Source organism: Triturus cristatus, chromosome 5_2 (assembly GCF_964204655.1).
Source record: "Triturus cristatus chromosome 5_2, aTriCri1.1, whole genome shotgun sequence".
Classification (NCBI taxonomy): domain Eukaryota; kingdom Metazoa; phylum Chordata; class Amphibia; order Caudata; family Salamandridae; genus Triturus; species Triturus cristatus.
The window spans coordinates 1,019,175,690-1,019,188,152 of record NC_140588.1 but is presented as its reverse complement, the minus strand read 5'-3'; the positions used below and the strand labels follow the sequence as shown (position 1 = coordinate 1,019,188,152).

The 12,463-nt window shown below is 44.0% G+C and overlaps 1 long non-coding RNA gene across 1 annotated transcript in view; it reads right to left on the bottom strand.

The window, feature by feature from the left end:
- Positions 1 to 2,525: 2,525 nt before the first annotated feature.
- LOC146829605 (uncharacterized) overlaps positions 2,526 to 12,463 on the bottom strand; it is a 70,726-nt gene continuing 60,788 nt past the window's right edge. The window contains exon 4 of the long non-coding RNA XR_014962020.1: positions 2,526 to 3,108. This is a non-coding gene — a long non-coding RNA (uncharacterized LOC146829605). The remainder of the gene's footprint in view (positions 3,109 to 12,463) is intronic.

Here is a 12,463-nt window from a genome sequence, read left to right as displayed (position 1 = left end):
ATCAGTTACAAAGGGAAGAAGAACCCTCTGCAAGCCAAAGGAGCTCCAGAACTCACTTGGACTAGAGGCACTAGTCCCCTGCAGCTCGCAGGTAAAACGCAGTCCCAGAACCACAGAATCACTGGCCATCAGGCCCTTTGAGGGATCACCCAAAAGTAAATGGTCTAGTGCATTACGGGAAACGTAGTCCTGACCTCCAGCAAGTTTCAGGCAACTCCTGTTTTCCCCTGGACTCCAGGGCGTCAAAATAACCCAAGGCTGGGTTTGCTGTGGCCAAGGCTTGTTGGTGGCCAGCCCGGCTACCACTACTCTTACTCAATACTGTGCCTCAAGGGAACTCCGCAACACATTCAACCCGATGCCCCAGTGGCCCAGTTATGGAGCATTTGTCCTCTTTTCATCACCAGTGCTCTTCCAGCAGCAAAACCAGCACCCGTAGCTGCAACGATCAGCACCAGAGACATCCAGCTCCACTCTGCACCCGAGCCCTACAAGCCAGATAAAATGTAACTGACTGTCAGACCCTGTTCCTGGGACCCGCATCAACTTACCACCCAGTGGTTTCCACTGAACTCAACCTGCAAGTGACCGATTATCACTAGTGTTTTTTCCCCCATTAACCAATATGTAGACAATCATAGTGGGTCACAATTTGCGACCTACCTCCTTAATATTTATGAGGTAGGTCGCATTGTGACTGAAGTTGTTTAATTTAGTGCTACACCCATTTATATAACAAATATGCTTAACATGTAACTGTATTAATCTGTCTGCAATGTATTAACAAAATGTCATTGGTGGCTCTGTTCAGTCATAATGAGAGCCAGCCACATATATATTCAACATATAATCAATTTATTTACTTATGCTAGCTGTACGTGCTTAGAAGGCATGTTGGTTTAAAGTTGGCCTAACTTGTAACCAGGCCTGAGTCACATGTATGGCACATTTATAAATTGCTCTGCAAGTTTCTTGTTCTTTTCCCCTCTTCAGGTGTCTTATCAACTGCTTGTTAGCTAGAATAGGCATATCATTGTTGTACTGAAACTGTAGATACTCAGACAGTAATTGTAACTTGCCTGTGGACATGGTGTTTGTGGTGGTGGCCAAGATCCACCTGTTTGTGGTGGTGGCCAAGATCCACCTGTTTGTGGTGGTGGCCAAGATCCACCTGCTTGTGGTGGTGGCCAAGATCGTGGAGGAGTGTGGCTCAATCGTTAGAGCGGCAGACCCTGAAGCAGAGTTCTGGCCAGGGACCAGGGTTCGATTCCCGCCTCGGCGGGGCTCGGGCTCAATTTCCTCGGACCTGTCTATTCTCGCCTCGGTGCCTATTCCAATCACGGGCCCCACGCTGCAACTCTGGGCAATAGCTTGCTTAGCCTCCACACCGGCCCCAACAGCGCTAAGGATGCCTGGCTTCACCCCGGGGGTGCCCAGTAGTGGACACTTCACAGGGAAAGCCAGGAGGGGTTCCACAGCGGTATGAGTATCAGCGCCAGGAAACCGCAAAAAAAGGTGACATCGCAAGGTGGCCGTCTGGTGACAGTGCGCTCTATAAGTACCTTGACATTTACATTTACATTTATCCACCTGTTTGTGATGGTGGGCAAGATCCACCTGTTTGTGGTGGTGGCCAAGATCCACCTGTACCAAGCAGATACATCTGTGGTCGTACAGATGTGTGTTTCTTTGTCCAATGCTGAGAAACTGGAGTGTCTTCCTGATCCCAGAGAATAAAGCATGCTGTATGGTCTATTTGGTGGGAACTGATACGAAGTATTAACTGTGTGTGCCATAGAAATGTTTAGCAGCACCTTCCCTGACTTCGCTGTTCCCGTCTCTGCTGACTTCCCCTGACCAGAGTGTTGAGCTCCATGCTTTAGTACACATGGTTTGCCCCTAAACCTTAAACTTGGATTAACTGATGCTGGCATCTTTCCTCTTAGAAATTCCCTGTTCACTTCCAATGCTTTCTTTGGAATAAGGAAGCTCCTTTGTGGAACCCATCTATTTGATATTTTGTTTGCTCTATGTAGTTATATTTCTACTTTTTTTCCTCATAATATATAAAAGATTGCATGATCATTTAAATACATATGGTCTTATCATATTCTAACTAAATATTTGCAAATCGTTTCAATTTTGTAACTTGACTAAATGGCTAACACAAAATTCTTATGGGTTGGACAGCACCCTCTCTGTCATCTCTGTGGAGCCACATTGGATCCACTGTGGTTGAAATGTACTGCTGCTGTTAGCTCCTTCTTTTGCATCAAGTCAACAACCAAAGGTTCATACGACCATGAGCGGCCCATGCAGATAAGAGCGGTGGAGCGGGGTGAGGGTGGAGTCGACAGATAACAACGAGGGAAACTTAAATTTAAAAAAGAAAACCACTTACCTTGTGATGTGGAGAGCGCAAGGTAAGTGTTTTTCTTCTTCTCAAACTTAATTTTCCCTCGTCGTCTGTGGACTCCCCTCCACCCCGCCCGCCCACACCACCCCCCTACCTGCAAGGGCCGCTCCTGCATACGCCAATTGGAGAGTCCTGTTTAATGATTACATTAAGTAGTTAAGATAGAAGGATCTATGCTCCATTATGGCCCACTACAATTCTGTATTTTGTGTACTAACCTATTAATTCATACGTCAGTCCACAAAATACAAACTCAGTGCACAAATTGTAAACACTTTTACCAAATTCATTTTTAATGCATGAGGCTTGAAACTCTTCTGATCTTCTTAAATGTTTTGGAAAATGCAGTTGGCACTGCACACTATGTTCAAGATATATATGTACATTATTCAACGAGTCATCCCGGGTACAGCGAACAGTATCCGCAGGTGACTGATTTCCTGAGGAAGGAGCATATGGAGTGGCAGATGAGACCCACGTCACCCACAACATGCAATACAAAAATTCCACATTCCAAAACAGAAAAGCATCACAGAAGGCGACACATATTTCAGATTTTCATCCTCTCTTGACACTTCAGTGCTGCAGCCGGCACAGCCAGGACTGTAATTTGCGCCTTCGGATATAAAAGAGCCCCGTGGACTGGTGAGCTGAAAATTGACTGGTCTTCACGCGCATGCTGGATCCTGCAGCTGTGGAAGGCAAGAAAGTTGTCTGAAACGAAAAATATTTAACACAAAATATACTCTTACCTATGGAGAAACATGGCAGTACACTGGGAACGCTCTTGGGTGTGATGACTAAACTAGAAATTTCATGGACATTTGATGGTAGAACACAATGGCAGTTCTCTACTGGATACCTTGTATGGATCAAGCAATTGTAACTGCACAGGGTGAAAATGTCACGTTTGTTACTCATCATACAAGTGGAATTGGGCAGTGTTTCTGAGGATGAATTGTAAAGAATAGGCAAAAAGATGATACATTTATTTCCAATCATTGTAAACTAAATGAAAGAAATGAGGGCCTCACTTATGAGGAATTGGTGTTGGGCAACTCCGCAAGTCTTCTTGCGCGCTGCCCTACACCAATGTGAAAGGGAAGGAATGCACCGTATTTATTGTTATTGTTAATTTATATTTGTAAAGCGCCAAATAACCAACGGTCTCTAAGCGCTACAAACCATGAACCCAGGAGTACCATAATGCTTGCAAACAGAACAGAGCTTGGGGTAAGCTTCTCCAAACGCCTCAGTGAACAAGATAGTCTTAAGTTTCTTCCTGAATGGAAGGAGAGTCACCTCACCACGCTGACCCTCTGGAAGCTTATTCCAAAGCTGGGGAATCGCGACCGAGAAGGCATGTCTCCCTAGGGTTGTTCTATTAAAACGTGGGCAAGCCAAAAGATGTGCTTCTGAAGAGCAGAGACAGCAACCAGGCACATAAGGCATCAGACGGTCTTTAATGTAGCTGGGCGCCGCTCCATACTTAGCTTTATGCGCAATGCACAGGCCCTTGAATCTGATCCTCTGCTTAATAGGGAGCCAGCGTTGCTGCTGTAACAAGGGAGTGGTGTGAGTTCTTCTCTGCAATTTGAGAATCAGTCGTGCTGGGTCATTTAGGACCACCTGGAGTTTTCCTAGAAGTTTATCGGGGAGTCCTATATATACTGCATTGCCATAATCCAAGCGTGACAGGATTAAGGCCGCCACCACAGTGCGAATGGTCGCAAAAGACAGCAAGGGTACAAGTCTCCGTAGTTGCTTCATCAATCCCACGCAACCTCCCACCACTGCAGCTACCGGCTTATTCATCATTAGCATGGAATCTAACCTAATACCCAGGCTTTTCACAGCTGGCACCGGTATCGGAGTGGTTCCGAGCTCTTGTGGCCAGAAGAGGCTAGACCAGGGGGTTAGCCCCTGTGGCAAAAGCAAGGACCTCTGTCTTGTCCGGGTTTACTTTGAGTGAATTCAAGGTCATCCAGTTTATGGTAAACTGAAGGATGTTCTGTACCTTAAGCTGTGCCTGGGGGAATTATCAATGCAAATGATTAGCTGGGTGTCATCGGCATAGTTGTAAACCTGGCAGTCCAGTTTATCCAATTCTTCTATCAGAGGCTGGAGATAAATATTAAAAAGCAGGGAGGCACAATGCAGAGCCCTGCGGAACCCCACAAGGCAAGGCACCGTGCCTTGATGCACATTCCCCTATTTGGACTTTTTGGAAATACAGTGCATTCCTGTCCTTTCCCTCTGCCCTGGTGCACAATGCCTCCATTACAGGCAGGATTGTTTTTGTGCAGTAAATCCTTCCTGTATAAAAACAATGCCGTGAGACGTTTTACTCTTTCTATGTACGCTGCAGAATGGAAAGATGCAAAAACGAGGAGAAATAAAAGTATTTCTCCCCGTTATGCCTGCTCTGAGATGCATAAGCTTTTGCCGCTGCCCCAGGTTTAACGTGGTTAAATAAGTATGGAGCAATGTCAAAATCCATGGGTGTTGCGTGGGAAAACCCACTGCAACATCCATGGAACGCCTCTTTGATGCAGAGTAAGGCAACGCAGAGACTTGTGCTTCTTGTGTCTTACTCCATATTTATGAGGGCACGCAAAGCGGCTTTGCTTTGCCTCATAGATATGATTGAGAGACTTGCGCCACCGGAGCGTAAATAAAAGTGGAGCTCCGCCGACGCAAGCCTCCCATAAATAAGCCCCTGAGTGAATTCCATTCACCAAAATCACACTAGAGACTGTAGAATTCTTTAATGTGAGAAAATAAATTGAGGATAAATGAATAAAAACCCACAGAGAACTTTTTTCACTAGAATGATGAAAGTATATAGGTATAGATTGATGTGTTCAGAGCTCTTGCTTTAAGGCTACATTGATTCACTTCTATTCTTTGAAGCCACCATAGTTCCTCACCCCCTACACCTTCCAAAATGCTTCTGTATTTTGCTAGCTCAATGACCAATTTGTCTGTATCATTGAACCAAACCCTTCCAGCTTCTAGCTGAAAGTAAGGCCATTTGCTATTCGCAACATGCGTAATATTGTTTGTAAAGTCTGTGTGTGCTCAGTGTAACCTCAACCCTACTGTACACATCTAAAGAGTGCCACTGAATCCACCGGTGTGACTTACACCTCTCTGCCTCCTGCCTCTACCGCTGCATCCTGCCCACTCCTTAAACATTACTGCCCTTCCACCTTGCTACACTAGCCCACTTGTCGCATCCCCTCCTCCTTCCTATGCATTACACCCTGGTCACCCTTTATGGAAGGGCTTTGTAGCTAGGTTTGAGCTCCATAGGGCCACATACATACAATATTGTCACTGGCTGATGCAATGAAGGTCAGCACTATTTTCACACTAAGATGCAACATTCTTGAGTTATCTCACTAGTTAAAAAGATGGTACTCTCCTATTTTAACTTGCCTGCAACACCATAGATGCTGCAGCTTCTGCACTGAGCCTCAAAGGCACAATGCAGATCCTTAGTGGGGAAGGATTCTATTTAGTGTTACGTTCGTCTGTATTTCTTTATTTGAGTTCCATTTGTATTTCTCACAAACAAAGTCATCTGACCCCTCCTACTCTTCCTCACTCACTTGTCTCGAGCACTGTCACCCGTTTTAACTGATGTGTGTCAATGTAAATATGTTGCAAAAGTGGACTGTATCACCTTGTCAAATGTCTCACACTGGTAATGATGTATCAAAAAGGTAATTTTACAAGATATCCTGGGAGACAATTGCTCTTATGTAACATTCTGTAAGTATCTGTTAGACCTAACAGCCTTCAGTGTGGTCTTCCCTATACTTTTTGCCTTTTCCCCACCTGTTTGCTGAAATTCGTTTTTGTTGGCTTTAGGACTCTACTGTACATTTCATCACGGCTAACACAGGAGCAGAACTGCCCGTAGCGTTTTCTCTCACATTGCCCTACAAAGCCTAGAACAACCTACCACAGCACATCAGAGCCTCCTCGTCAATTCTCCAGTCCTGCAAGAAGTTGAAGACCTGGCTCTTCAAATACCCACCCCCTGAGGCGGCACAGCCTACTTATCTGCAAGCCCCTGGATACCCTGTTGGGTGATTATCACGCTAAACAGATACACATAACTTGACCAGTGCTAATGTTCTTGTGGTCAATGCTGAAAAAAATGGTAGAATTGGCTTACACCCGACTGGAACATTTAATTAACATCTAAGTTCCTAGTAAAGTCTACCCAAGGCCCGTAAATTACCTACTACTAGCATTTTAAATTATGTCTCAGGCCTGCCATTGCAGCCTGTTTGCACTTTTAAACTGCCAATCCCACCTGGCAAAATAGACCTTTGGCCAAGCCTAAATCTCCCTTATTAATAAATATAAGTCACCTGTAAGTTAGGCTCTAGACAGACCATAGGGCCAGAGGCATTGTTTTTAAAAGGTAGGACATGTGTTTTTAAGTTTTCCATATCCTGGCAGTGGAAAACTCCCACATTTGTTTTTTGATACTGTAAGACCTACCTCTCCTATATGATAACATGGAGTTATCTCATTATAGTGGTAACATTTGTTTGGGCAATAGTAGAAATGCCATGTCTGGTCTCAAAAGAATTGTAATTAAAAATGCTCTAAAGAGGCAAAGTTGGATTTTAAGTCACAATTCTGAAAATGCCACTTTTAGAAAGTTGGCCTTTTCTTGTCCTGGCCATTTGGTGCCTGCTGCCTGCCTCCTGGGTTCCATGACTGTGAATAGTTGGCACTTGGCCTCTGTGTATTACTCTCAGACAGTGATACATAGGAGGACTCGTTTTGGCAGAATGGACAGTCCTGTCAGGATGGGAGGGGTAGAGCTGTTCCCTGTTCTACTTACATTTCAAAGGGATGCCTCCAGCACACAAACAAAGAAACATGACACCAATCTATTGTCACCTTAGACCACTTGGAGCCTTGGCAGAGGAAGGAAGGACGGATGTGGGGGTAGTCTGGAAGTTTCCACCACTACTAAGGCTGGCACCAGGTATAAATATTGGACTCTCAGACCAGCTCTTCAGTACACTCATGTTACTGCGAAGGATCTCCAGAAGGACTGCTTTGTACCCCAGAGTCCTGCCCTGTTGCTGCCAGAGGCCTTCCTTGCTGATTGAAACCTGACTTGCTGCTTGATTCCAGGAATGTCCGAGTGACCCCAAGGGTTAGTTGACTGGCCTCCTGTGTGAGCTAAAGGGACATAACAAGCTACAGAGACCATGAAGCCTGCACCTGGCCTTTGCCTCGAGTGAGTCCTGATGCACCAAATGATGCCCAACCAGTCCTGGGCCTTTGGAAGTGGTGTCAAAGGTGCTTCTCCAACCAAAACCTGAAACATGGGACCTTTTTTACCATGAAGTGGCCTGAGAACTGACAGGAGACTGGGACCTACCTGCTTACCGATCCACCTGAGGGGCATCACCAGTCAGCCTGACTCCTCACTAGTTCCCACTATGTTCTTCTCCGCATAAAGGAAAAACAATGGTCCCCATGGGGTAAGCTAAAGCCTCAACTTCCTTGGCAACCATAAAAAAACTAGATTGGTTTGCACAGGAATCAAATCGAGATTTTATTCAGTTCATCTTAAACAATAGGATTAAAGATATCTTACAATGTTATTTTGAGACAAGGTGCTCCAAAGACTACAGCGCAGTGAAAGTCAAAAGGGTGAATTTAAAGTGCTCAAGTACTATACAGTAAGCATTTATGCAACTGGCTGATATGGATACATTTGTTGTTACACTGCACTCTATGTCAGATTATTATAATCCAAATCAAATTATAAGACAGTCAATTTATACAGTTGTCAATGTTTCGATCCCTTAACGGTTATTTATACACGTGTCATCATCAGGATGAAAAAGAATTAATGGATGCACCAAAGAACCTAGGTAATAACTAGCACAAATAAATCATGTAGCAATGAGAGGAATATCTCATAACAACCGTCAGTAGGTCGTGCCAATCTAATGTTATGCTGATTCAATATGGGGTTTAATTGATTGAACAAATTCTATATTGAGGTATTTGCCAATTAGATGAGTACCTGTCATTACACATTCCTCTCTAGGTGTAAGGTATGGATCTCTCAGGTCCTGAAGAAACGCCAGGGATCCAGCTGGATCAATAGGCGTGAAACAAGTCGACCTCACATATACAATAAAGCTATCCTGGTTCATTGAGCCCTAATGATCCCACGTTCCATAGTTTTTTTTAATCCCTGCCAAGAGAACCACAATGTTAAAACTAATTAGGTATCCCTTAGACAGTTTTGATCCACTTGGCACTCCATTTGGACTGGCTGCACCCTACACATTCTGTATCCTCACACATACCTTCATCATTATGGTGTAAAACTAAAAAGATCTCCGACGAAGAGCCTTCAAGTGGGCTCTGCAGGGCAGTGCCGCACCGTCCCTATGATGAAGCATCACATCCATTAGGATGTGTGAGGGCCCTAAATAATAATCATAATGATTCCTCTTGATTATTCACTTCCAACCTAGTTTTCTTCCCTTCTTTGCTGTAGGAACAGTACCTTTAGTATTCATTGAGTATGCGTTAGGTGCCTGGGTACTGTACCTTTATGAGTTCCCTGTCCCCCTCTTGTCTATATAGCTATAGTACGATCGTTCAGCCGAGGGACATTTTGTATTCCTTTTTCACTCTTTTCTGTTTCCTTCTGGCTTATTTCCATTGTTTTATAGGCCTAGTGCACACTTCAGTTCAGACATATTTTTATTATGAACAAGAACCAGGGTCTTAGGTATGGTGACAACATTGTCACAGAGACCCTTAAAACACTGTCTCTGTTAGGGATAGATGGGGGCATTCCAACTAGCAGTAACCAGGATGACTGGAATACTATTGCAGCCCTGAAAAAGCAACAGGTATAGATAGCTATGCATGGGGCAATCATGACAGAATATTTGAGAGCCAACATTGCACCCAATGGGCTTCTGGTAACCACTGCACCCTGCCTCTTCCTAGAAGATATTATCTTCAGGTGAGAATGGTTACAAATCACGTGGAAGTGCACACAATTGGCTTATCCTGATCATTAATACTGTTAAACAATTGTCCGAAGGACTCATTATCAAGATCACTCTATCAGAAAACGCTCTTAAAACATGAATTAGCAGTACAGCCTTTAAATCACGCTTGGCAGAGATCAACTTGCAAATGAACAAACACAAAGACTACCTCATTCAACAGAAGATATCTAAAATACAAAAAGATATCACGAAATTTAAAAGGGAAAAAGTATTTCCATTTACAAGGGATGGTTACCAATCTCCCTTCAGGAAAACTTCCTCAGATGAGGGCTCAAATACATCATGCAAGACACATAATTCCTTCAGTAGATCCTCCAGCATAGACAGTTGGGGTAGTAATGATAGCAGACGGGGGGTACCCCCCCCCCCAATGATGTATGGATATTCGATGATCTCATACTCAGGATATCCACAGATGTGGTACCCTGGTTTCCAGATGCCCCCACAACCACTGCACTCATTTTTTCAACAAACCTTTGCTCCACCTATTTTAGGCAGAGATTGGGGAAGAGATAGAGGAAGAAAAAGAGGGGGAACAAACAAGCTCACTGGCAGCAACGGGATCCCAAATACAGACCAGGAGCTAAACAGCCCAAAAAATATAGTTGTGAACCTCTCTACCAAAATCCTGACTAAAGATGAAAATGAGATCCTTCAAAAAGGCTTGGGGTTTGTGCCCACTCCACGAGAGGACCCCTTCTGGTTGATGAGTGAACTCCATCACTTCTTTCGTAAAATTCACTTACTGGCATTTTTCCAGGACAAGACTACCCCCAACCAAGATGACTCCAGATTACACAGTCCTTCCAAGTTTACACCAACCATGGTGATGATCCCGAGTGAAGTACTCACCTTTGAGAAAGCTGTGCTTAAAAATGTGGCACAAATGCGACATCCTCAACCATATAACATGTCATTCAAACAATGCCAAGCTGTAAGGACCCTTACAGAAGACCCTACGGTAACCATCAAACCAGCTGACAAGGGAGGAGTAATAGTAATCATGAACATAGTAGACTGTGACTAGAAGTGCCTACAACAACTGGCTGATGGTAGATATTACCTTCCAATGGAATTCGATCCCACTGACAGACTCATATTCAGGATCCAATCAATGGTGACAGCTGCGGAGGCCCATGGCTGGATCACCAACCATGAAGCAGATTTCCTGGTCAACTTGTCTCTGAGAACCCCCTATTTCTATATCTTACCTAAAATACACAAGGGGGAATTTCCTCCTTTAGGAAGATCAGTCAAATCAGTAATAGGCTCTTTGCTTGAGCCCCTGAGCAAATATTATAACCATTTCCTACAGCCACTGGTCGAGAAGCCTCCATCCTTCTTGAAACATACCAGGTATGTTGTGATCTGATCACAGATTCCAACCTTCAACAGCGTATTGACTTACTGGTCATCCTGGACATGGAGGCCCTGTATACAAACATCCCTAGGGATACTAAGCAAAAAAGCCTGACAGTGGAACCCTCAGGATACTACTATTGAGGTCATCAAGACAATCCTATTCTGACTCACACCTTTAATGGCCCCCTTTTCCCTTCCCACACATGTGTTATTACACACACAGTACCTAGCCAATTTGGATGTGTGAGAGCACTAAATAATAATCATAAGGATTTTCCTTGATTATTCACTTCCAACCTAGTTTTCTACCGTTCTCCTCTACAAGAACTGTACCTTCTGTATTTATTGTGTAATTGATTAGACCATCCCAAAAACCGTCAGGAGATTGGTATATCCAAGAAGTAGTGGCAATATCTCTACATAAGCCATTTTACAGGTCAGAAACATCTTTCAGACTTGTAAGAGGAATTTAGTGATCGTTTTCAAATTGCCAATACGAAGGGGCATGACAGGGGCATCCTCTTCCAATTTCTGATTAGGAGAGGAATGTATCAATGGATTGTGATGGAAATGTAAGTCTTATTATGAGGGCAGGATATATGAAAGATATATTCAGCCATGTCACTGTTTGTCTATTGCTGCCCAAAATGTAGGGTTGGTCTTTCCACCGTGTAGAAAATCAGATTATAAATTAAGGGGCAAGTCTGCATGGTAGACCTGCCATCCTTAGCGTGTTTTTCTCTGCCTTTTTTGCCTTCTGACCTCCTGTTTTGATGACTTCGTTTTTGCTGGCTTTAAGACTCTTGGGGGTTTAGTTACAAGCCTCTTGCGGCAATTTTGCATCATTTTTAACATGGGAAAAGTGACGTACGGGTGGCGCAAGGGGCTTGTAAATAAGCCCCAGGGTACTTTGCCACTCCTAAACACTGTTAAAGTGCATGTGCTCTCTACTTAAAACATGGTAACATTGGATTCTCTACAATTGGCATATTCATTTACATATAAGTTCAAAATAAAGTTCACTACATGTGCCCTGGGCCTGTATATTACATGCTACTAGTGGGCCTGCAGCACTGATGGTGCCACCTACTTCAGTAACCCTTTTAAACATGCCTCAGGTCTGCCATTGCAGAGCCTATGTGTGCAGTTTTAAACTGCCATGTCGACCTGGCAAGTTAACCCTCTTTGCCAGGGCCCAGCCTTCCTTTTTCATACATATAATTCACCCCTAATGTAGGCCCTGTACAGTCCCAAGGACAGGGTGCAGTGTATTAAAAAGTTGGACATGCACTTTTGAGTTTTACATATCCAGGTAGTGAAAAACTCATTCATTTTTCACTACTGCAGGTTAACACTGGGATTACCTTATTACATCTTATAAGTGTAATTTCAATTGGGAAGAAATGGGACCGGAGCAACTCAGGGACTCTGGACAGCTTGATTTTGGGCTGTAGACACTTTGAACCCTCAAGAGGAACTTCAGAAATGTGACCAGCCTAACATCGAGAGTAAAACCTTCTACTTCGCACCCCAACCCAGCCTGGATTTCAGGTTCATCCCGTTGAAAGCTCCAGAGCTCAAGACTTCCAGGAGTTGACCAAGGGCT